Source organism: Psammomys obesus, unplaced genomic scaffold (assembly GCF_907164565.1).
Source record: "Psammomys obesus unplaced genomic scaffold, mPsaObe1.curated_primary_1811, whole genome shotgun sequence".
Taxonomy (NCBI): Eukaryota; Metazoa; Chordata; class Mammalia; order Rodentia; family Muridae; genus Psammomys; species Psammomys obesus.
The window spans coordinates 14,768,552-14,794,741 of record NW_026596125.1 but is presented as its reverse complement, the minus strand read 5'-3'; the positions used below and the strand labels follow the sequence as shown (position 1 = coordinate 14,794,741).

Here is a 26,190-nt window from a genome sequence, read left to right as displayed (position 1 = left end):
AAATATCAACCTATACTTAAAACATTCGGAGGCATTTCTTCAGACTCTTGCTTTTCTCTATATATTTATGAAAACTGAGAACACATCACATATACTGCTGTTCCATGGCCACACACCACAAGCAGTTACCAACTTTCTTCAGAATAGTTTTGCTTATTTACTACAAGGGAATACAGTTCTTTTATAGTTAAGAAGCAAAATTAAAGAATAAAACAGGTAGCATGGGAAAATTGACAAAAAGTACTAATATTCACCCTCTAGAGACAATTAGCACAAAGTATGAGTTAGCTGTTCCTGAAGATACAGGTTCTGTGAGGGTTGGTGCTGCACACCGGCAATCCTAGTACTTAGGAGACTGAGGCAGAAGAGGTGTGTGCTTGAATCCAGCCTGGGCTCCATAGTGAAGCACTGTCTTGAACAACAACAAACACACAATAGCGTGTTTGTACATATTAATTAAGATCCAGTCATGCTCTCTATTGGGACACTACTGTTGTCGTTTTGGTTTTGGTGTGTCTGTCAAGCTACCGTCTAAGTATTTCTGTTTCTGTCCATAGGTCTGTCAAAGCTGTTTGCTTTGACCAGAGAAGCTTCTTTCTGCAGTCTCTTGTGGTTACTGTAGACTCCTTAGTGGTCAAAATTCTGAGAGTAAGTAGCTGTTGAATAGTCAGCCTTAAATGGGACATCTGAAAAACACACGCATGTACACACACACACACACACACACACACACACACACCCTTGCCACTAACCCCTCAAGGCTCAGAGAGCACCAGGGAAGACAGGAAGGGATGGGATATTATGGGATGCTGCCTTTGGGCACGCCATGCTCATTTCATTCTTGAACTCTCAGCAGCTGTGAGTACCAGCACAATATCAGCACATAATAAGGCCTGTCAGCATCCTCTCCTGGACTGGGGAGGAAGCTCACAGGGCTAGCACCTCCCCCAGGATCTACAAGCAGCAGTGGTTGCTAAGGAAGGGAAGACATTTTCTTCCGTCGTGTAGTTACAGGTAAATTGACCATGCTCTTGTAAGTGACCCTAATTAAACTTACTGGGTCACCAAGAAAAATAAATAAACACACACAGGAACATGGAAGGAAGACTAGTTGGGGAGAGGACTGAGAAAGGGTAAAATATATGTTATGGTTGTTTAGCTGGCTTTTTTTTTTGGGGGGGGGGGACTCCTAGCAGTGAGAGTGGGGCTGTCTCTGATTCTTTCGCCTGCTCTTGGAACCCTTTTTCTCCTACTGTGTTGCTTCATCCAGCCTTAACATGAGGGTCTGTGGCTAGTCTTGTTGCATCTTGTTATGCTGTGTTTGATTGCTATCCCTGGGAAGCCTGCTTTTTTTTCTGAAGGAAAGTGGAGGAGGAGTAGGGGAGAATGGAGGAGGGGAGACTTGGAGGAGGAGAGGGAGAGGACACTGTATACTGTATGAGAGACAAATAAATAAAAAGAAAAATGAATTTAAAAGAGAAGAGGCAAGAGACTGTAAGGGTAGATATTAACATGACATATACCCACTATTATGTATTTATATTTGATAAAAGAAAAGAAAAGAAAAACTTTCCAAAAAAAAATCTCAGTTTAAGCACTTAGTTTTAGGAGACTTAAAACAGGCCACATGATACGTTCACTGAGCCACTGATGACCTCACATAGTATGAAGTATAAAGCCAACTATTTCATTAGATGGCTCTTATATGCTATTCGTCAGAGGCTATTGACCCTTGGGGCCTACTTAATAACCTGCTCCCTTGCCTACCACATCAGGCCAGGATAGATCTCATGGCTACCTTGGCTCCGAGGGAACAGTATTTTGTAGTTTGCACGCTCCAAAGATTAACTTGGTCCCTCCTGTGAGTAACTGGTACTTTTCAGATTCTCTGCCATGTTGTGATGTAGCTAAGGCATCCTCACCGGACACTGAACAGATGGAGCACCTGGTCTTGAACTTTGACTCTGCCAAATCATGGGCAAACAAACCTTTTTCCTTTATATAGTATTTAGTCTCAAGTATTTTGACATATCAACAGAAAATGCATTAATCCAGTAGTTATATCACATACCCAACTTGAAGACTAAGCTACACCCTTCTGTGTACCAACTGCAGCACTGTGCCTTGTGACTGGCAGGTGTCCAGTGGACACTAGTGGGTTGATTTTAATGCTCTAGATTTCTTGGTTGTGGACTTTGTGAAAATTCTGGAGACTGTACATTTAGATAATCTTTGTGGGCCTTTAAAATTAGCACATATTCATTACACAAAACGGTGGGTTTGTTATGACATTTTCACATATGTGCATCATATACTTTGATTATAGTTGCCCTGCATTACCTGCTTTCATCTGCCTCTTCCCTCTGCTGGTTCCTTTTCTCTTCCCTGTGTGTGTCTGTATGTGTGTGTTCCTTTTGATGTGAATTCTATATATATGAGTAAACATTTATCATTTGTCTTTCTGAATCTGGCTTATTTTTTTAATCAATATAATGATCTCAACTTCTATCCACCTTCATGCAATGATATAATTTTATTCTTCTTTACAGCTAAGTAAAACTCCACTGTGTGTTGCCTGTTATATTTTCTTCTTCCACTTTTTCATCACTGAACATCCAGCCTGCTTATGTAGCTTGGCTGTGTATGGTGCAGCAATAGCGTGGATGTGCTGGCATCTCTGTGCTGTGGTAGCCTCCTTCATATGTACACTCAAAGGGGTGGTATAGCTGAATCCTATGTTAGCTCTGTTTTCAGCCTTGGATGAACCTCCTACTGGTTTCCATTGTGGCTACTCTAGTTCATTTTTCCACCGCAGTGTACCAGGTTTGCTTTCCCTCTTCATCTTCATCTGCACTGGTTAGTGTATTTTACTCTTAGTGACAGCCATTCTGACTGGTTGAGACATATGTGTCTCAATGTAGTTTTGATTTCTATTTCCTTGATAGATGAGGGTTTTGAACACACACACACACACACACACGGAACTTTTATTCACATGTTTTAGTTGTCTCTTAGGTTTACTGCCTCTATCTGCTAACCTAGGTCTAGTCCCGGAAGCTTCCAGCCTCTGTACAGTCTAACCTAGGCCTAGAATGTTTTCTGCCTCTGAGACTTATTGCTTAATAAACTCATCCTTTCTTGTTCTTACTGAGCTCTGGGCTGGCTGGTTCAATTCAACTGTTCTGGCTCCAATTCCTCCCAGCTGACTTAATCAATCTGGCTTTTCTCTTTGCCTCTGAATTGCTGTGCTTGGCCTCAAACTAACTCTTGGAATTTAATCTTCTGGCTCCTTCTCATTCTTTGCCTCATTCTGTCTTCACCTGTGTCTAGCTTGTTCTCACATTCAACTTCTCTTGGTAAAACTCTCCTCTCTCTTCACATTGCCCTTAAGTAGTTTCTATTTCCTTTTTCTTCACATGAGAGTTGGGTGTATCCAATTCTGTCAACTATTTCTCTGATTCATCACCTTCTCTGCAACTCAATTAGGTATCACTTTTAAACATGAGCACTTCCTACTACAAACTAACTTTACCTTAATTGTTTGGGATTAAAGGCGTGTACCACCACACCTGGATTTAAGCTTTTCTTTACCTGACACTTTCTCTATCCTAGGCTAGCCTTGAACTCAGATCTGCTTGCCTCTGTCTCTTGGAATAAAGGCATGTTTGTATTCCAGTCAGATCACACAGACATAGAAGATCTTTGGGTGTGATTTCTTGCCAGAGCAGATAGGTTCTGAACAAACACACACACGCACATGCACATTTAAATATGGTACCTGTGTTTTTTTGGAGGACATTTTGCCTAATATGTGACCATTTATTGATTTGATTTTGGCATGTAATATTTTAAACATTCTTTATATTATATATTCTATAGACTTAAATATATTAATAGAACCCATGAGCAGAAAATGTTTGTTTTTCAAAAACTTAAACAGATCTGTCAAAATGACAGTCACAGCCTTTGATTCAGAGAGCATTTTCAGCCATCACTCAGTTGTTGCTGCAAACATGTCTGAAGCTGGTGTTGACATGATTAATTTTGAAAGGAAGGTTGTGTTATCAAAGATCTGGAACTGATCAGTGGGGAGGCAGCAGCTTGCTCCTGTCCCATTGTGCCTTGGAGTGGGCCGTAGCTGATGGGTACACTGTGCAACTCAGATCTTCAGAAAGGAGAGGCTGGTGTTCTTGCCTATCTGGATGGGCTGCAAGTCAGCAGGGAGCCTCATGGCCAGGCAAAGAGGGAAGAGGTCAGCACAGTTGCCCAATGAGCCATAAGGGCAAATCAATCCAGACTGTTTGTGTTCCAAAAGCCAGCAGGAAGTTGCTGTGCACTTCTCCTTGTGTGTGATTGGGCAATGGTTTGGAATGAGGGCAGGAAACCTTGAGTTATTCCTCTCCAGGTGCAGTCAAGACAAGAGCCAATGGTTCAAGTGTCTTAACCTTGTGCCTTTTCTCAGCTAGACTCTTCTTCTGTAGTCAGGACCAGCATAATGTTGGAGAAGTTGCTCAAGAAATGAGCCTTGTTGGGTTTTGACTGGAGGAGGCCACAGGGCCAGAAGTCAAGGCCTCTTGGTGAGTGTAGGAGCCTAATGGGCTTTGGACCTGATGACAATCAGATAAGTCACTTGAGCAAGAGAGAAATAAGGACAGCCAATGGCTGGGCTCTGGGAGGAGGTGGCCCCAGCAGGGATTTTGTAGTGGACAAGCGTAGGTGTGGATTTACAGACAGCAACAGAGAAAAGACGAACTCTTGTATGCTCCTTCGTTCTAATAATTTGAAGTCAAAGTTCAATTTCAGTGCACCTCCCCTTGTGGAAAGACCAGTTTAAGGCTACCCCCCTTTTCACCTGCGGGGAGTGAAGAAGGGGTATACTTCATCAGCTAGCAAGTATCATCATCATAGATGTTTGTGTGTGTGAAAGCCCGAGAGGTCTTTTAGATGAACAATTGCTGCTGTTGATACAGAAACAGCACTAGAGGAAGATGATTTCCCAAAGAAGCAGGCTTCACACTGGAACGAGTGAGCCTGCACCCAAGGCCAGAGGGTTGACACTAGGCCTAGTAAGTATTCCCTATGGCAAAAAACAGCTCCTCTGTGAATCCTCACACTAGACCTCTGACTGTACCACTGCCCTCTTCTGACCCCTGCTTCAACCCACTAAGAACCCTCCCAATCCCAGAAGAGCAAAATGGTCAGGTGTCAAAACTATGGTCAATGTTAAGGCAGTGCCAGACCCCACCACAAACACACACACACACACACACACACTACACTACACTGGTGTGGGGCATGGCAGGGGGAGGAGAGAGGAAAGAAGAAAGGAGAGGAGAGAAAAGGAGAGAGGGGACTAGAAACTGGAAACCCAAGCTGGATACTTTGCATGTGCTCAGTGTTATTCTAAGCTGTGGAGGATAAAAACTTTGCTCATCTTATCTGTAAATCCAGTGTCTATCATGGAACCCAGCACACAGTAGGGCTTCAGTAAAAACGTTCTTGAGAGAAATGAATGGGCACCTCAAGAACAGTGGGAGTTCCTCAGAACAAGCTCCCAGAGGAGGCAGAGTCAGAGCCTAGCTGTAGACTTGTGGCCTCTGTGAATCCTGTGCCAACTTGTTAAGTGCATTTGGAAGGTACATATTGTGTAGGCTTCCTTCCAGGTGGTAGAGACAGTGAGCAGACAAAATTAACCAGTGCTTCCTGCTAAGAAGCTGACATCCTGGTGGCGGGCTAGATACAAACTAGAACCCTCCCATGCTATGGAGTGATTCTTGGTGATTTGTGGACTTGAGGAAAATGAAGGCAGATGAGGGAGCTGGAGGCTGGAGAGAGCAGGGTAGGAGGAGGCTGCCACTTTATATGAAGAGGTCAGGAGGGATTCCTAATGAGGGCGCTGGTCTGCTCTGGAGCGGAGCCTAGCACCAGGGGAGCCTCAAGTCTCTCCACCCACTGCTCCCAGACATTCTTTCCCCTTTACGTCTTCACAGAAGCTCTAGGAATGACATCCGGCTGGGGGGGGGGGGAGGCACCACGTAGGGGGTGGGGACAAATGGAGATGGCAGATGAATGCGTATCTGGCATGGTGATAGGCATGCCCAGGTGGCCCGAGACTCTTCAGTATTTGAACCTCAGTTTGTGGCTTTTTAAGACTTTACTCAGTGGTCCCCAACCTTGAGTGTCTGTTCTCCATAAGCCAGTGGCTCTCAGGCAGTGTCATTAATGAGAGGTATGTGGGTTGGAAAGGTGTCTCAGTGGTTGAGAGCATTTGTTTCTGCAGAGGACCCCAGTTTGCTTCCCAGCAGGTCGCTGTCTGTAACTCCAGTTCCAGGATGCACAGGATACATAGACATTTATGTGAATGGAACACACACACACACATCTAAAAAACTGATTAAGGAGGAGGAGGAAAAGAAGATCCTTGGCAGTCCTTAGCTCTCCTCTGGGAAGTGGTGGGCAACTTTGAGCTATCTGTGCTAAGGAAGTGTGGTTAACACCTCACTGTGAAAAACACTCACACTGCTTTCCAGGATGAACGCCACCATCCACGTTGCAGCCCCTGGTCTTGGAGGGACTCCCTGGAAGCTCTCCTGTCAGGCAGCTAAGCTGTCAGCACATGGGGCCACTGGGAAAGCCCTAGCCAGGAGAAGTCATCTGAAAGCCCGTGTCACTGACCATGAAAGGAATATACTATTAACTGGTTCGTGATTGTTGTTTGTGATCCTGCAGGCTGGGGAAACTGGGGTGCCTATTGCATGTGTACCTTAACTGTAGAGAAACTCCATGGTCACCATTAGATTCCAGAAGGAATAGCTGGCCCCAAATGACAAGGGGTCACCTGTTTGCTCTTTATAAGGAGCTTGACTTCCTTGGCTGGAGAGTGGAGTTTAGTACTGGGAAGCTGCATAGCTACAGAAGGCTTTGATCTTCCTGGTGAAGAGGTTGAGGAAAGAGAGGAACTGTCAAGACTGCCTTTCCAGAATGCAGTGGCAAACAGCTGGAAGGGAGAGTGCACGGAACACTGCTGAATGCAGACTGGCTTGGAGAGAGAGGAGACAGCTTGCATCTGCCTCCCACCACTTGCACGGTTCTGTAGAAGAGGGAGCATGGACCCTGCCCCCTGGACTGTAGCCCAGGGCCAGGGAGCCTGTTCCACATTCTGCCAGTGAAAAACAGAGCAAACACCTATTCATAGTAGTAGAATAGAGCCCTCCTTCTAGGGAGAGGGAGAGAGAGACTGAGTGCAATTGTTTTTGCTCTAGACAACCATCATAATCACCTTGTGTAATGATTTAGATTTTTCTTACTATTTCAAAAATGTAAGTGGCTGGGTTTTAGCTCTACATCAGCATGTTTAACACCCAAGAAGTGCTCTCTAGGCATTTCAAACTGCTTTTATCTTTGTTGTTACTGAATCACCGGCCTGTTTCTCAGTTGTGAGCTGTGGAAACAGAATAGGATTCAGGGGTGGGGCACAGATGCACATCACTACATGACCCATTTCACTTCATCTCGGAGGATTTTGGGGCCGCCTCTAGCACTTCAGGAAGGTGCTCCCAATTGATTAGTCAGATCTGTCAGGAATGAGTGGGGAACAATTTGGGCTCCCATCATCATGATGCTTATAAACCTAACTGCAAGAGTTGGGTTTGCTGGCAAGTACCAGCAAATGAAACCCTCTACCGAGTCCATCTCACACTCACACAGTGGTAGAGACTCATTTTCATAAAGTTTTATTGAGATGCAGTCATACTCTCTCATGCACAACTCTGGGCAGCTTTTGCATTGTGGCAGAACTGAGCAGTCACAAGACAGACTGTGGTCCACAAAGCTTCAAAGACCTGTCATTGGGCTCTTTGCACCAAAGGCTACCCAGCCTGCCTTCGAGCAGTCTATAGCACTTTATATTTTTAAAAAATTGATTATTTCAGTTTTAATTATGTGTGTGTGTGTGCAAGTTTTATCTTGCAAATGTGTGTGGGACTTTGGACTTTGGAAAGTATTTCCTTTGAATAGTTGCCCCTACACAGATGTAGCCAATGGGCAGTTCAGGCTTCATGTAGGTTCCCTAGTAAAGGGAGTAAGGGCTGACATGGACTCTGTTTCTTGCTTTTTGATCGCTTCCTCCTGGCAGGGCTGCCTCACCAGGCCACAGGGCAAGAGGATTCACTCAGTCCTGATGCAGCTTGATGTGCTGGGGTAGGTTGTGGTGGGGAGAGCTCCCCTCTTCTGAGAAGTAGGGGAGGAGGGAATAGGAAAGAGAGAGGGAGGGTGGGACTCAGAGGAGAAGAGGGAAGGAGCTAAGATCAGGATGTAAAGTTAATTAATTAAAAAAATAAATGGGGACTTCAGCCACATGTCTAGCCTCTCTTGAAGTTAGAGAGATTGTACCCTCACATTTTCCCTTTGCAATATTCAGCAGGAGGTTGTAGATGTCCTAGAACTCCCTAAAGGATTTGACCTCTGACCTCCACACATATGCCATGGCAAGTGCGTGTGTATGCTGTCTCTCTCATACACACAGATAAATAATAAATTTAAAAAACCTTAAAAGAACTTCTATGGGTGGTTGCATGGGATAGAATGAAAATGTCACGGTTTTTAAGTCACGTGGTCTTTTTGCTCAAGTTTCAGCTCCTGCACCTATCTATGTATTAGTGCTATGACCTCAGGCAAGTTAAGTGACCTCCACGTTCTGCTTTTTCACTCTGAAATGGTCATGAATTCTGAGGACCCAAAGAGCTTTCAGGGATGAAAATGTGACTAGAAAGCATTGGCTGGGACCTGACCCACAGTAAGTAACTAGAGCTCTTGTTTCTCTACCTGAGATGAACCTACTGACCTGTGCTAGCGGTGTTCTGAATCCTCATGCCCATTACTGCCCATGTTCCAAGTTTGACTTTCCTGAAAGATTGCACAGATAACCTAAGAAATGCAGGTCCTGGAACTTTCCTGGACCTCAGTCAATCTTTTAGAGAACTTATCTAACTGATTTCCTTCCTGATGGTGACTAGTCAGATGCCTTGAGTGCTGTCAGTCCTGAGCCTAACTAAATTAGAGGGACATCAACAGAAGCTGGTGTGATTGTGATGCAGTAACACGGGTTGGGACCTGTGAGCTGCATGATGGCCCAAGACCTCTGGCACCTCCAGGGGCCTGGTGCCTGTCCTGCCACCCTTAGCCCTCACCGAGAAGCACTTTGCCCTGGAGTCTCTGCGTCCAGCCCATTACCTGTTCTCCCCTGGGCAGCTCAGCCTCATCTCTCTCCACTGAGCTCTTTCTCCTCCTACTGTTGGGGTGGCCAGTAGAGCTAGGATGTGGGCTTTGGGATTCGACAGTTGAGGACAATCTGGCAGGACACTCTTGCTCCCAGGTACCACACTGGCCGTCTCTGGTTGACTTTGTCCACAAGGTTCAGTCTGGCATATCTGACCAGGCTGCTAATCCAATAGCTTCAAGGATTAGGATACAACCCTTCTTGGCCACAGGCAAACCGGGAGACTGGCCAGCCTCCCAGTATAACCTTCTTCATACTCTCTCTGATTTCTCCCCTGTTATTTTCTCCTGTATCTGCAGACTTCCACATTCCCAAACTTACTTCTGTACCTCCCTGCTATGCACGAGGCCACCCTCGGCCTGTCTCACCCTAACTTACAGGCACTCACCCAAAGTCCCTATCTCTTGAACAACCAACACCTTTGGGGAGACACTGCTCTTAGCCAGCTGCTGGGAAGAAGACAAGCTGGGCCAGCCGTGTCTCGGTAAGATGCTCACTGTCTTCGCCGGGCCTGCTGGCTCTGGGCCTTAAGACATGGCATTTCATCCCCACTAGCTTTGTGTAAAAACCTTCAGCCACAATATCAGCCTTTTGCTTCCTCCTTCACTTTAAAAGAGTCGTCTTTGTTTTTCTCACCTTGAGCTCCGCATCCTAAGACCCAAGGCTGACACAGGACATAAATAAGATGTTTGTATGAGGAGATTGAATAGAAAGGATGTGGAGCTTGTGGTTTTGTTCCTGGATGAGTAGCTTTTGGTAAGTCTGGCTTCTTATGCCCACCTCCTTGAAATGGCAAAATGTTTGTCTTTCCATGTTGACAGGGGTGGAAGGAAATGTGTGACAGGCCTTTATGTTCTGAGGCTGCTATGGTGCTGCTGTAACTCTGCTGAGGGAAAGCCCTCTGTGGCTGGTTCTCTCACATGCTCTTCTTTCTTATTCCTCCCGTGATTTTGAAAGTAAAAGGTAGAGAACAATTGTCCATGAATATTCCACCACCACTATTGAGAGTAGCTAAACATTCTCTGTCAGTGGGTTAGCACGTTGTAATGTATTTATAGGATGGAAATTTCTCACCAATAAAGGGGAAAAGAAGTAGGCTTTGAAAGCATTATGCTCAGCAAAAGAAGCAAAGCATGAAGGTGATGTATTTGTGACAGCCCTTGTGGAAAATGTCCAGGAGAGGAGAATCCAAGCAGATTAGGGATTGCAGAGAGCGTAGCGAGGCTTCTTCTGGGGGATGTGGTAAAGAGGGGAGGTGGAAGGGAAGTGAAGACACTTGAGGCTGACTTTGTCATCCCTGTGCATACGTATGCTCCCTCCACGCCACCCCCACACATGAAGACACAAATTTGAGTTTTAGTTTGTCTCAGCATTAGTTCTTCAGGCAATTCCTTGGGACACTGTGGGGGTCCTTTGCGTTGTTTTCTTTAGACAGGCCCACACCTTCATGACAAGCCTCCTCACTGGCCCTGACTTCTCCTCTCTTCCACTAAGGACCCTTTTAATGAACTCTCCGTCCCTGAAATGTTCTCTGTGTGTGTTTCATAAAGGCAGGGAGCCACTCCAGCTTTGCCTCAGTTTCTTGCCTCCAGGGATGGCCACTAACACAGGGGTCAAACTTGTTGAACAAATAGCTATAACAAAGTGGCTCTGTTTAATTTCCTCCCAATGTTCAACATCAGTTAAAGGCTTATATTTCTATAGAGTTGGGGGAAGTTCACCTACATTTAGCAGTCAGGCCATATAGGGCTGCCAGGATGCAAGGCCATTAAGCAATTCCAGGCTAGCTGACACCCCCATCCCCTGCCCCCACCCATCTTCTTTACTGTATGTCTTTTATCTTAAAAGGCCAATGATACCTTGGGAAAGAATGGTGGCTGAAAAGGCTGGGCAGATGGAGAGAAGACCCCATCAGTACAAATAGGAAAGTTATCACCAACTGGAAATGGTGTAGGAGCTTGAACTCAAAGGAGTGAGTTCAAGTCACCAAGGCTCCCTGACCCCATCAGCGTGACCAGCAGGGAGTTGCATACTCAGTGTCAAACATGCTTGCCCTCTGTTGATCCCCTTATGCTGCTCAGCCCCACTTGTCTCTTTCCCAGCTCCCCACAGGCAGTGAGAAAGAACTCTTGGCAACATAGACACAGCCAGGCCACAAGCCTAGAGCTCCACGTGACCCTGAGATCCCGAGCGCAGCCGCCCCCATGGAGAATGAGGCTATTGAACACAGGGCTTTGCTCCCCCATTAGAAAATCCCCACCAGGCAAAGCCAAGAAAACACACCAACCCCCCTCCCCCCTGTGCAGCATCATTAAATTGTAACAAGCCCTAAAACTGGCTCCAGAAGCCTGGCTCTGCCTCTTCTCATGCTCTGAAGCTTGCGATTGGCTGACCAAGCTCAGCCTAGCAGGCCTTATCTCCGGCTGGTTATTATTTGATGAAAGAGCCTTCCTCCTCCTCTGCTGTTGCAAAACCATCCCGAGAGTGTTTGCTGCTGCCTGCGGTGCTTTTCTGGGGGTTACTGCAGAGCACCTGAAGGCCTCCGGCCTCCAGCCACACAGACAGGCCTTTGGAGGAGCTTTTAAACCAGCTACACCCGAGGCTGTACTCCTCTGAGGCTGTCTGGGACAGCTTTGTTAATCAACTGTTTGGAAATAATTCCTCAGACACCACACCAAGGACTCAGGTACTTGAGTAACTGGGGACACGGGGATCAGTTTCTCAGGGTATGATGGCTTTAGACACCGGGGTGGGATGAGTCTGGGAAGGACATGAAGGGGAACACAGCACAGGCAGATGAAGGGGGAAGAGGCAGGTCTAAGAAGGAGAAGCAGACTCCTGGAAAGAAGTTGTTGGCAGCTCGGGTGGAGTGCAGAAAGGTTTTTAATATAGCTTTTGCAAGAGTTTGTTTGCACCTCAGGTAATTCTTCTTGAGGTCTACACACTCCTTAGACATCTGCCATCTGTCACCGCAGCTCAGAGGAAAAGTCAATGGCTTTCACTTGAAACGTCACTAAATCTGATTGAAAATGGGAATTGAGTTTCAAATGCTATGCTGAGTGATCAGAATCCAAATCCTGGGGTCCACATTTGGGTGAAATAAAGGAGCAGAGGAGAGGCGAGGCGCTGAGCTGAGTGCTCTGGGACCAAATTCGTCCCCATTTTACCTCAGATCCGTGTTGCACATGCCCTGGCTGTTCCCATGCCACCATCTCACCAGCGCAGTGGTGTTTTCTCATCTGGGCCTGGGAGAGTGCTCTGTGGTGACAGCTGCTACAGATGAGAGCTGAGGCTCCAGGGTGGATGGAAGACAGATGAAAGGACCTCATGTTAGGTGGACCTTGAGATGGCTGAGGAAGAGAGGACGTGCTGTTAAAACAAAGAAACCATTTTATTTTAGTGGTTGGGTGGGAAAGAATTCTTTCATGCTACTTTGTGTTTTGTTTGAGACAGGGTCTTACTGTGCATTCCAGGCTGACCTCAGACTTACAGAGATCTACTTGCCTCTGCCTCCTAAATATTGGGATTCCAAGCCTGTGCCACCATGCCCAGCTGCTTTGGGGTTCTTAAGTCCCTTTTCCCCCATCATCATAGGAATAGGAATTGTCACAGATAACCTTTCCCAGTCACCATCTCTGCTCCCAGGTGTCTCTCCTGTTGTCACAGTTCTCAAACATTTGGATCTGGATTGTCTTGCTTTGTTGTCTGAGGTGGAAGGAGGGGATCGCTCCATTGCTTATGGTTCTACAGTGATGGTGGTCTCTCCTTGCTCTCCACCCGTGGGTTCCCCAGGAGCTTCTTCTGTGGGACCCCATTGGTGTTTCTGGGAACAAGAGTCACGGAGCTGTGGCGCTCGTTAGAGTGAATCCAGCCCCTCATCATCCTTAAGGGACATGGCTGAGGGACAGAGGACAAGCCATGGCTCACCTCGCTGCCTGATTCTTCTCTGTCATTTGGGGAATGTTTCCTCCCTTCCTGAGGCCTGGCTGACCCAGGTTCTTCTCGCTGTGTTCGCCTTCTCCCTCACTCCTTTTCTTCTCTGTCTTGCTCAATGGATGGCACTTGAGCCCCATGACCCTTCATAGACATACTGCACCACATTTAATACTTTCTGCTTAAAAGCCCCCTCACTCTGCCCCTGATCCTGGGCCAGGTCAAGGCAAAGGGCTAGGAAGATTTCTTTCTGTTGCGGGTATCTTCTCTCTGCATTCAAGGCCATCAGCTCTGATGAACTTCCTAGACTACCCCAGGATGTCTTGTGATTGCCCCTTTCTGACACATTGCTGGTGCCAGAGTGACAGCTCTGCAAGGGTCGACTGGGCATGGCAGCCGGGCTCTGCAGCAGCACTGTGTCTGATATGGAGTACTCTCACTGCTCATAGTAGCTAGCATTGATGGAGAACCTTCTCTCTGCTTAATACTCCTCTAAGTGTGTCTCACCGGCTGACTCAGTCTTCAGGAGGAGCTGAGGAAGAAACACAACAACCTCGTAGGGGATGGCAGACTGTAAGTTGAGGGTTACACATAATTTAGTACAGTAAATGGAGATGTTTACTGAGTCCCATGTTTTCATGGCACAGAGTGAGTCAAGAAACAGACATGAGTGACAGCAGGCTAATGTAGGTGTGCGGCTGTGAGGACACGGTGGTTAAGTGGGCAGAGACCTCCAGATGGCATGCTCTGGGGTCTGAGCTTCCCCATGGAGTGCTTCCCCCTGCAGACCGAGGGAGATTTTACATCTGGCTTTGAAGTGAACCAGCTACCAGTGTGAACGCTCAGTGTCTCACAGGCTGTGCTTTGCTCTGGTGACTCAGTTTTCTCCTGCATAGATTGGGGGATTAACAATCACCTCATGCTCGCTGCTTAGGGCTGGAGTTGGGACTACACATCAGGCGGGTCTAGACTCAGTCTGGAGCTTTGTCACTCCGTATGAGCATTCCTTGCACCCTTGGCTTTGGTCTCATGGCATCCGCTGCCTGGCCCCCTGCAATCGTTCTGTCAGGCAGATAATCTTGCCCTGTCTGTGTCCCCTCTCACTGGAGGATCTATGTAGAGCGTCTTCAGCCTCCCTTTCTTCCCTGGCTCTCAGATCTAGCACCTGCTTAGGTTACTATGCTCGTGGGAGCATACTCTTCCCTGAAGATGTCCTCTCTGAGTTGCCCTCAGTCTTAAAGGGATCAAGATCCCTTCTACTCCCAGAAAATGGTCTTGGTATATATGGCTTCTATACAAAAGGCCTCAATTTAAGGGACTATTCTTATTAGGTTAATCTTATTAAAATCATAGCATAACAGGGGTGAAATAGGTTATTTATATCTGTAACCAAATCCTAGGTTTCTCCTTGGTTTTCCCATCTGTAAAATGGGCACAGTACTTCTTTCATGAAATGACTTTGAGAAAAAGAGATTCTGTGACAGAGTTACTGTGTTTTCAGCACAAGGAACAGAGTAGAAAGGGAAGCAGAGAAACCAGTGCTCTTTCACAAGCTAAGGCGGACTGTTACAGCAGACATTAAAAGCAGTGCACAAACAAATAGGCTGTTTACATCTGCGGAGCGGACAAAGGAAGAGGCGGAGGAGGGAGTGGGAGCCAGTCTCGCAAGGCTGTCTGGTGAACCACAGCACTTACACGTCACGTGTCTCACGCCTCACGCAGCAGTGGTGCCACTCACTTTGGGGCTCAGAGTCTGTGAACAAGAGTTGAAATCTGGACTGAGAGGTTCCTAAGACCGAGTTGTTTATGCTGACAGCCGAGATGCTCTTGGCCCATGTCCAAGTACATGGCAAGAGAGAGCCACGTCACTATTTCTGGTGCTTTTCTCTCCTGTTTCTGCTGACAGAGGGAGGCTGTTCCAGGGGGAACTTCATCTCTGGGAAGACCCTTGCCAGCACTTACTCCCTTCTTCCCGCTGGCAGTGACAACTACTTTCCTTTTGCTCTGTCTCGGTAACTATGTCCTCCTGCAGGCAGCATTCTGCACCCCTTCCCTCAGATCCCACAGGTACAGTTTGGGTGATAACCCACCCAGAGTGCTGCTCTCTGCTGGGGCAGTTCTGAGAACAGGAGCCCTGGGGCTGAGGTAGGAGCTGACAATTAGGAGATGGCCCACGGTCTCTTCCTTGGTTGACCATGCGTGCTCCTAAAGCTGCCTACTTGGCCTGCCCTAGGAGTACCATGTGCCTCTGTCCAGCATCTGTTATGAGTTCTCAGGCCAAGACCTTAGAGACAACATTTATAAAAATTGGTTAGCATATTTTCCAGACAAAAATAGTGGCTGGGGAGGTGATGAAAGGAGGCTGCTAACCCTGGCTCCTGGACAATGCCAAAGGAGCCTCTATCTTCGTCCTACCTTTCCTGTAGGGAGCTTGCACCCTGAGTCCCCACCCTCCCCCACCTAGTCTCCAGCAGTGTATCAGTGCTCTCCATTTCCTTTTCTCTACCTGGGCCTCACTTCTACCTTTAGCCATCTATGAATCAATCCCTGGCCATTGCTTCCTGGGCCCCAGGTGAAAAAGGGACATCCCTGGGCCTGGAGGTTTTAGCCACAGATGCCTGCAGAAAACAATTACTGGCAGGATGGATCAGCACTGTCATTTCAAGGCACAGAACACTCCGCACTTGTGTTCTGGATTTGAAAGTCCTCTCGGGATGGGCACTCAGAGGATCAAATGTTGAGAAAGGAACAAAGATGTTGTGCAGAGAAACACTCCACCAGGAGCACTTCCCGAGGCAGCTCGGAGGCTCATTGTTCCCCAAAGCAGCCCGCCTCGCCCTCCACTCTGAAGAAGAACGTGACATTACCATCCTAAGGGGAGAGTCCATTGTCAACATTCAGTTCCCAGAACCTGATCACCCACTTCAGTGCCATCCAGTTCTTCAGTTGAATTTCAGATGTGGATTATTCTGGAGGTTTAGGCTGGCTGTGATCATGAAAGTACTTTGTCACCATTCTTGGGGGCCTCAGGAGGAGCCCAGGCAGCAGCAGCAGCAGCAGTGCCTTGCACCTCACTTCAAAGCTTTGCTTTGTCTTCAGCCAGAATAGGGGTGTGGCTGTGTGTTGGGCTTTAAGTGTCCTGCCCCAATCCAAAGCAGTCAACCTTCCCACCCCCAAAACAGCAAACAAACAAACAAACAAAACAAATCAAGCTAAACAAAAGCAAACCACCACCACCACCGGTCACATACACGGCTCCATCTGAGTATTGCAGGGCCAGGACACCCGTTTCCTGTGGACCCTTAAACTAGAGTCTCTGCAGAGGATGGGTGGCTGCCCTGGATGAGGAATCTTGGACCCTGCTGGTAACGCTAAGTATTTTGAGTCAATTCCAAATAGCAACTTGGAAGAACCAGGGCCTGAGGAAATGGGAACATTAGCCTTGACAATGGAAAGCAGCAGCAGAAGGCTGGCTTCCAGCCCCTAGTGCTGCTCCTAGATGGGTCTCCACAAGGACTTACAAGAGATGCTGAGATTTTGTTTACAAGTGCCCAGCACCTTGCAGCAGCTTTGACCCCAGAAAACTCCCCACTGAGTCCCATGTAACTGTCCTGTTCACTGGTGTTTAGAGTGAGCCTGCTGGGCCGGCTGAGGTACCCCACACTAGGCCACCCTTAGATAACAGAGAATATACCATGGGTCTGATAAGCACCATTCTGGGGTCTTTGCTTCTTCAGTGCCCCTTTAGGAGGCCAACATCCCGATCCACCTCTAGTTAGTCCTGGGACTCATCAACAAGGCCAAGTCAGCACACTTAAGGAATTCACAACCTAGAAGAGGTGGCAGGCCATTAACAGGAACTGAATGTGACATTGCAGAGCGCGAATGTGGAGCAGGGCAGTGTGTTCACAGGGAAGCCCAGTCCCTGCTTTTGACTTTCTTTCCCTTCTCTGCCCTTGTCATGGTTTATCTTCTTACTCAGTTGAGTGGCTCAGCAATTTCTCCAACGATCTCTAGTGGCTCTCAGATCCACACAGGCGAGGCCTTTTCCAGTAAACTAAGGATAAAACTGCAAGACATGTGTTTGTATGTGTGCATGTTTGTTCACGTGTGTGCAGGTTTAAGTGTGAGGATGTGAAGTGCAGGCCGAGGTCAAATGTTGTTCCTCAGGTGGTATCCACCTAGTTTTTGAGACAGAGCCTCTAGCTAGGACCTAGGGTTTGCCAATTAAGCAAGTCTGGCTGGACAGTGAACTGCTGGCATCCACCTGTCTGTGCCACCCCCGGGCCCAATCACACATGTGCATACCACATCCAGCTCTTGACTCAGGTGCTGCAAACTGAACCCAGAAATTCAAATGAAGTGGCAAATGCTCTATTGGCAGCTGAGCCCCAACCCCCAAGTCTGCCTTTGTCTCTGCATCACGGTATCGCAGGAAGTCTTGTTCAGCCAAGTGCTTGCTCGTCACTGAGGTCGATGCCCATGTCCAAACCCAGCAGGGGTCCCAGGAATGTATTCTGTAGTGTCCCAGGCTGGCTGAGTGGCAGGGATGAATCTGAATTTTATCACTTCCTATGACACTCAGCTAGCTGTGGAAGTCAGACCCTTAAAGAGAATCTACTGTCTTCTTAGAGTCCCAGGCTCCTGTATGTTTAATACCTTAAGTATCTGCTTTCTGGGCCAAACTCATGAAACTCTAAAAGGAAAATACCCATCTCAGACAGAAGTTGTAATGGAAATAAAAGCCCTTGGTACCCTTGTGTTATCAGGCTTCTGAATTTTTTATTGGTCAAGATAAAAGGAGTTGTGTTAACCCAGGTCGTCAGCTTCCTCTTAGATGCTGCTGTAGAGATGGCGGTAAAGGCTGCCAGCACCTGCCCAGGGTGGCTGGCTCCTCTGTGTACCTGCTGAGGTTGGGAATCATGGCGTCTTTACATCTGCTCTGGGTACACATGGAGGCAGGCATCTGCTTATCTCACTGTATTCAGTCTGGTCCAGAGCTTTGGCAACCCCCACCCACTAGTGCTTGAGGGAAAGTACATACCGGGAGACCCAAATTCCAAGAATCTAGGTAATAGTGTCCAAGTATTGTGCTGCAGTTGGATGCTTCTCGGTTAGATGCTGTTTAAAGTGAGCAGCTCTCACACTGTGATCTGTGATGGGCATTTAGCCATGTTTGCAAGTTTGGCTGTGCTGCAGCAACTGCATAGAAAAATTCACACTTGGACTGAGAGCTGTTTGGAGTCGGACTTGTGCCTCAAATTGATAGATGCTTCTCTCTTGCTGTCGGCCCACATCTCTCCCTCTGGACTCAACACATCTCTTGGCATGTACCATAGTGGGAGGAAAAAAAGATGGGGCCTGTTGGGAATAGTGCAATAAAAAGTACTAATCTGTATTTGAGACAACTACTTTCTGGAAGTTTCTACTTAAACTGTGTGGCCCTTGACTGCTACTATCTTTAACTTGCCTGTTTAGTTATTAGAAGTTTTTTTTTTTTTTTTAACTTCAGTACTGTGGTTGATCAGCAACCAGGGGAAGGGAAGGGGTGGGAATGTGAGGAGCAGGAAGCAGCAGAAGACTGCAGCTGAGAGCTTGATGCTGGCTTGCTTCCTGGTCTTGCGCTGTGGTCTTCTGGAACTTCCCTGAGTGGTTGCTGCAGAGCAGGCCTGGACTGGGGAGCTGACAGCTGTGGTGGACTTTCTTGGGCTGCTTCTCCAGCACAGCTTCCCCCACTGCACTCATCTATGTGGCAGCTGGAGGGTGCGTGCCCAGAGCGCTGTAGAAGGCATCAGTGCTGCTCTCACTGAGGGGTGACATCAACCAGGTATGTGGCCTGAGCAAGCAGCTTTCCTTTTTTATTTATTTTTGTAGTTAAGACATTGTATCATCTTCATTCTTTGAAAACTTCACTCATGTGTGCAAGGTATCTTGATAACATCTACCCCAGCTCCCTCCTTCTGACTTCCTCTGCTCCCCCCAACACATCTTTCCCCTGTCAACTGCATCTCTTTTTTTAAAAAAATTATACCCAACAGAGTACTGCTAGTGCCACCCATATGAGAGTGGGTATGGGGTTATCGCTGGAACCCTAATCCTCTGCCCCCAAAGTAGTTCACCCTACCCCAGAGACAGCAACTGCCAATAGCGTCTCAGTTATGGGTAACACCTTGGGAGCTCTTCCCAGCTTAGTGCTAGAATCAATTCTTTCTTTCTTTCTTTCTTTCTTTCTTTCTTTCTTTCTTTCTTTCTTTTCTTTCTTTCTCTTTCTTTCTTTCTTTCTTTCTTTCTTTCTCTCTCTCTCTCTCTCTCTTTCTTTCTTTCCTTCTTTCTTTTTCTTTTTGAGATAGGGTCTCACTATGTATCTCTGGTTGTCCTGGAACTAAATTGTAGGCCAGAATGGCCTGGAATTCACAGAGATCTGACTTCCCCTGCCTCCTGAATGTTGGGATTAAAGGTGTGCTCTGCCACACATGGCTCATGTTGGAAGCTCTTAACTGGTTTGACCTTGTTCAGTTGTACGTGTGTACAACTGCACACGTACAACAGCACACCAAGTCCATAGAGCATTTCACAACAGTTCTCCCATCTTTCTGCTCGTACACTCCTCTTCCTTGAGTCTTGTACGTGAAGAAGTGCATTAACAGACTGCTGATCTGGGCCTTCCTCAAAACAGTTTCTTTTTGAAGAAGATTCTGTGACGCAGAGATTGCAGAAGCCTATGCTGGCCGCTTACTTATGCATGAAAATGAGAAGGCACTGAAAGCAAGGACTCCCTCTATGGGTTCTACCAGACCTCTTCTTCCTCCTGGGCACCAACTGCTACCACCTCCCCTGAATTCTAAGTTGGCCAGGCAAAGGCATGCCTTAGGCATCATGGTGGCTGTTGGGTTGACTCTGGGGAAACCACCCTGGTGTTTGGAACTCTGGCGTGGGGAGTCATGGTGGCTAAGTAATAAGGGCCTCAGGGTAAAGACTGAGTCTGTGTTTCTCTGCACTGAGGGAAGACTCTAGGGATCTTCTGGAGAGAGCAGTTCTTAACAAAATAAGTTCTCATCTAACCCCAGTCTTGCCAACTTTCTCATCTAACCCCCATCCTTGGCCCATCTTGCTGAACCCAGGTCTCCTTTCAGAACCTCAACTTCCCATCAAAGCTGGGAAGCCCATGGTGAGGTCTATCATTGCTCAGAAAATTGTGAAAATTAAGTAATATTACACATGGAAAGCACTGATACCATGTTCCTGTTGGTATCAAGTACTAAAAAGAAAACAGTCACTAATCTATACTATTTTTGTTTAGTTTATTGAAAAAACTCATACAATATATTCTGACCATATTTTTTTCTTCTTCCAACTCCTTCCAGATATTTCCCACCTCTTCACTTCCCTGCCCACCCAACTCCACACTGGTGGAGTTGAATAACTCCACCATGTGGAGGTGGTTTGAATAAGAGTGGCTCTCATGAACTCATGTTTGAGTACTCAGTCCCAGTTGGTGGAACTGTTTAGGAAGGATTAAGAAGTGTTGCTTCGTTGGAGGAGGTGTGTCAGGCTTTGAGGTTTCAAAAGAGCCTTACAATTTTCTTCTGTCTTGTGGTTGGGGGTTGAAATGTGAGTTCTCAGCTGTTCCTTTACTCCATCATCATAGACTGTAAACATCTGAAACCGTAAGCCAAATTAAATGCTTTCTTGTGTAAGTTGCCTTGGCCGTGGTGATTTATCACAGCAATAGAAAAGTAAGACACTTAAGTAGCCACTATCTGCAATCGTAAAGATATGGCAAACACATGGTTAAAAGCTCAGGAGTTTGGTGGATGAAAGGTAAGAGGCTGACTCATTACTGATTTAAAAAAAAAAAAAAGAAAGCTTGGAAAAGGAACAATTAGGGAGAGGTTTCCAGGCCCTGAGTACTGATTAACAGGAGAGGTGACACCTCTCTTGGACACTGGTTCCCCCATGCTGAGGTTTCTTTCTTGCTCAAACACTGAAAGCCAGTGTTTCGAAAACTGCACAAAAGTTGAAGAAAATAAAGCTAAGACCCACATGTAGCTTGTAGGAGGGCTTGTGTCGTAGTTGTTGCGAGTGGGAGAACTTCTTCAGGGTCACGGAAGTTACTGTCCTCTCTGCTATGTCTCTAATTACATAGGGCTACCCTGGGACGGGAATTAATTATCCATCTTAACAGGAAGAAGCGGCTAGGTATTACACACATGCTCATACACAGACTCCCTACACACAGACACACAGAGGTACACACACACAGGCACATATGTACACACATACTACAAATATCACACATACATGCCATACAGATATACCACACAATACACTGTACATACCATACACATATACCATACATGGATTATACATATATACTATCTACCTCATATGCATCTAGACTAAATATACCAGATACCAATCACACAAACCATACATATCACAATACACCCTATACATACCATATACACACCGCACACACATATACTCACAACACGCACACCATGCCATTTACATACCACGCATCACATACACAGCACACATAGAATCATCCATACCACATACACACTATATAAACACATCCACCATAAACACTACATACACACGTGCCACACCCACTGCATATATAACACACATACGTCCCATGTACACAGCATAGACATACCACAATGCCATACACACAGGGTACACATCACACATGTACACACACATATACCACAGATGCATCCCATACGTCCCCACACATTTAGAGCACACACACACACCACACATGCCATGCATATCATATACATATATCACGCACACACACATATATAACTATATTACACAAATATACAACTCTCTCCCAGCACCACTCACTCCCTTTCTGAATGCCACATATACTCCATACATACATGTGCGTGCGCACACTCAAACTCAAACATCAATTCCCTGCCTTTCTGAGCAGAGCGCCCAAGTACAGGCCCTTTAAGATCCAGCCCCCAGGTGAGTGCTTATGCCCAGCCAGCACTGTAAAAACACATCCTTTGTCCTTTGGGCTCTCCCCATCCCCAAGTTCAACCCAGATGCAAGGGACTGGTAAACCAGTCTATTGCTCTAAGCTGATACTCAGCATTGAGACCACTCTAAAGTACCAAACAACTGTGCACAAACAGTTCCCAGCTTCCCAGGGAGCCAGCCGGAGCATGCTCTGTGCTGCTCCGAGCTGTGGTCCAGCTTTGTGACTTCCAAGTTTGCTCGCTCAGAAAGGACCAAGGAGTCCAGGCTCAGTGGCTGGGAGAGGCAGCACTTAGCATAACTGTGTCCTGTGTTCCTTCCTCAGTGCTGCCTCTGAGAAGTGTGCAGACTACAGGGAAGACCATAGTCAAGTACAGGCAAGAGCTCGCTTGGCCCTAATTCCTGTGAGAACCCCGAGCGGTCACCTCCCCTCACCTGCTGCCGTTAGTATTTGTGGCCACTCACACAGATCACATGCTTGATGCTTTTCTTTCACTCTATGTGCTCTGTGTCTGTGTGTACATGCGCACATGTATTCTGCGTGTTCATGTGTATGTGCACAGTATGTCAAAGCTAAATGTTGAGGTCAGTTGTTTTTCTTTATTACTCTTTGCCTTGTTACTTGAAACAAGGTCCTCTCACTAAACCTTAAGCTCACCAATTCAGTGAGACCAGCTGGCTGGCACACACAGGAACACTCTCTCCACCTTCACACCTCTAAGATTACTGGTGTGTGCTTCCATGCCTGGATTTTTATGTGGACACTGGGGTTGAATTTAGGTCATCATGTTTGTGTGACAAGCTGTGATCTCACATTGCCCACTGAGCCATCGCCCAAGCCTCTTCCCCCTCATTTTAATGTTTCCAGTAGGACATAGAATAAGGACTTCAAAAGGGAATGGTTAGTTGTAGCCCATGGGCCAATTCCTGCCCATCACGTGCTTGGTAAATAAGGTTGTGCTGGCACACAGCCCCATTAATTTGCTTGTACTATCTGTGGCCTCTTCCACACAGCAGAACCCATCAGTTGTCAAGGCGACCATATGGTTAGCAAAGCCTAAAATACTATCTGGCTTTCTTTCTCTTTTCCTTCCTTCCTTCCTTCCTTCCTTCCTTCCTTCCTTCCTTCCTTCCTTCCTTCCTTCCTTCCTCCCTCCCTCCCTCCCTTCCTTCCTTCTTCCTTTAGAATACACTGACTTCTAACTTACAGTCTTAGTGTTGGGGTCAATCATGCTTGGGCTCAAATAGGGTTTTGGTTTCTTGTTAGCTGTGACATTGGAGAAGTCGTATAACCCCTCTCCTCAACGTGGATGATAAATGCCTACTTTGGAGGGCTTTCAGGGAGGCTTGAGTGAGACTGTATTTATAGAAACCTACACCCTGTTCCTAGCACCAAGTAAGTGCTCAGTCAATAGTAGCTCTGATGGTCATTAACTCCACATCAAGTGAGTGTGATTGTAGGTGACTGTTATCCATCTGCATAGCAAATGCAGATGTCAGTAGTCTGCCCTTGCTGAGCTTCATTCTGCTAGGAGCAAACAGATGATGATCAAGAAAAGAAAATGACAGGTTAATTTTAGATATAGAAAGTGCTGTGAATAAAACAGAATGACACAGAATAGAATGACAAGCCCAGGACAGAAAGTTGCAAATGGAACTAAGAGCTAAAAATAAGGATGACTCAGCCATACAGAAACTCAAGAAGGCATGTTCCTGGCAGGAGGAACCAGAAACACAGAGGCTCTGAGCCAGAGATGAGCTTAGACTGGTCAAGAAGAAAGAGGTGGCCTTGGGGACTGTGGTCCTGCAGGACAGGAGAGTTGAAAAGGACTGGTGAGGAATGGCAGATGGGTAAAAGAGCGTGAGAGCTTGTGCTCTGGGGAGGGAGCAGCTCAGAAGCCTGGAAATCTGGGACAGAGATAGACAGAAGTGCAAGCACTGCGGCCTCATTCCTGATCTTTTAGGTAGCATCATTGCTCCTTGCTGCTGCCATTGGCCCCTGTTGGAATGAGCAGGGGCTTCTGTTGTGAAATCCCATCACAACATCCTACTGAGCTCAGCCATCTCCTGGGGCTCTTCTCCATAGAGTGCCCCTAAGTCACCTGACAAATTAGGAAAATGCCAGTAACTCTTTGAAATCAGTCTTTATCAGGAATCTTGGTGCTTCTCCAGGCAGAGCACTTAAGGAGCATATCAGTCAATGTAATCTCAAAGCCCAGCAACAGAAGACCCCCAGATAAGAGCTCAGTTCCCAAAGGCCACTCAGAATTCATGGCTCTGGTTCCCATAATTAGCATTTCTATTTTGTCTGAATCACCGAACAGGTGTGAAGAGCCTTTGTGATAATATTTTACCTGTTTGAGGCTTGAAAGAAAGCATCAGATACTATCAGTTACCCAAACTGCCCCCACAATTGCTAATAATAGCTGTGCAGTAGCCACAGTCACAGAGTGCAACTGTATTCCCTGCTTGGAAGTGACAGTATACGCGCTGTAACACTTGGAAGTGACAGATTGCCTACTGTGTTAGTTTCCTTGTTGCCATGACAAGATACCTGACAGGAGCAACTTAAGGAGACAGGGTCTGATTGGGCTCACAGTTTCGGAAGATACCATCCATCCTAGAGAAGGTACCTGGAGGGGCTCAGTCAGCATGCAGGAGCTGGTGACACAGCTCATTCACATCTTGGTAGATCAGGAGGTAGAAATCTAATTGGTGAAATGAGGCTGGGCTAAATATAAAAGATAAGCCCCATGGGCCAGTGGTTCCTGAACATCCCCCAAAGCACCACCCACTGGGGACCAAGTGTTTAAATGCATGACCCTATGTGGACAATTCTCATTCAAACTATAATCCCCACCTTCTTGTGGTTTAGATGAATTTTCTTTTTATTGTCTTCATTCTCCTTCTCCACCACCTCCATCATCCTCAAAATAAGCCTTTATTGAGGTATGTATACATCAGCTTTTTGTCAGTATACCAAAGTACCTGAGGCAGGCTAATTTTATAAAGAAAAAAGGTCTACTTAGTTCAAAGTTCTGGAGGTTCAAGTTTGAGGGGCCATAGGTGGTGATGACATTCTTGCTGGCAGCATCCTGTGGTGTCACATGGCAGGACGTGGAGGCTATGTGTATCTGCAGTCCCTTCCTCCTCCTTATGGAACTGGCAGGATCTAACCGTGGGATACCCCTTCTGTGGCCTTGCATCACCCTATCTGCTTCCCAAAGACCCTCCTTCTAATTACTTTACTTGGCAAATCTACATCCTATTACCATTTACATGCGACTTTGCTGGTTAAGTTCTGTGTGTGTGGGGGGGGGGCAGCCTGGTGATATTGCAGTGGTAGAGCACTTGCCCAGTATATACAAAGGCCCAGGTTCAAGCCCAACATCTGTCTGTCTGTGTGTCTGTCTCTCTCTCACACACCACATCCTATATCAGAAATAATGTGCAAATGCGTGTTTTTCAACAGAGCATGTCTTTGCCTCACATATGTAGCTTGCTTATTTATTTTTAATTTTGAGGAATATCCTCATGTAGTATAGCCCAGGCTGGCCCCAAGTTGAGACTGTTCTTGAACTGCTGATCCTCCTGTCCTCTCCTCCTAAGTGCTAGTGTTCTGGGAATGCACCACCACACCCATATAGTATTATTTGGTGGTGAGAATATTTAAAAATCTACTACTTTTATTACAGTATAAAGTAAATATTATTAGCTTGGTTTTACAGATAAAAAAAGAGAGTGAATGAGGAAAGATATATAGATAGAATTAAAAAAACAAATTACATAATTGCATTTATATCAACATTCCTTCACAAAATGTAGACATGTGATTGGTCAGGCTATAAGTATTAGTTCAGAATAATTATACTTTGGGGCATGTCTGAGCAGCAGCTATGCCTTGCCATAATCCCAAAGCACATTCCTAATTAGCAACACGATATATATATGCCACCATGGTTTTAGAATAATAAAAATTTGCCAGT

The 26,190-nt window shown here is 46.5% G+C and overlaps 1 protein-coding gene across 2 annotated transcripts in view; it reads left to right on the top strand.

Annotated features, from left to right (window-relative positions):
* The first annotated feature begins 11,735 nt into the window (after positions 1–11,735).
* Positions 11,736–26,190, top strand: part of Gpam (glycerol-3-phosphate acyltransferase, mitochondrial) — a 59,519-nt gene continuing 45,064 nt past the window's right edge. For both annotated transcript variants that reach the window (XM_055630115.1, XM_055630113.1), the window contains exon 1: positions 11,736–11,963. The gene's annotated coding sequence lies outside the window, so the exon portion shown is untranslated. The remainder of the gene's footprint in view (positions 11,964–26,190) is intronic.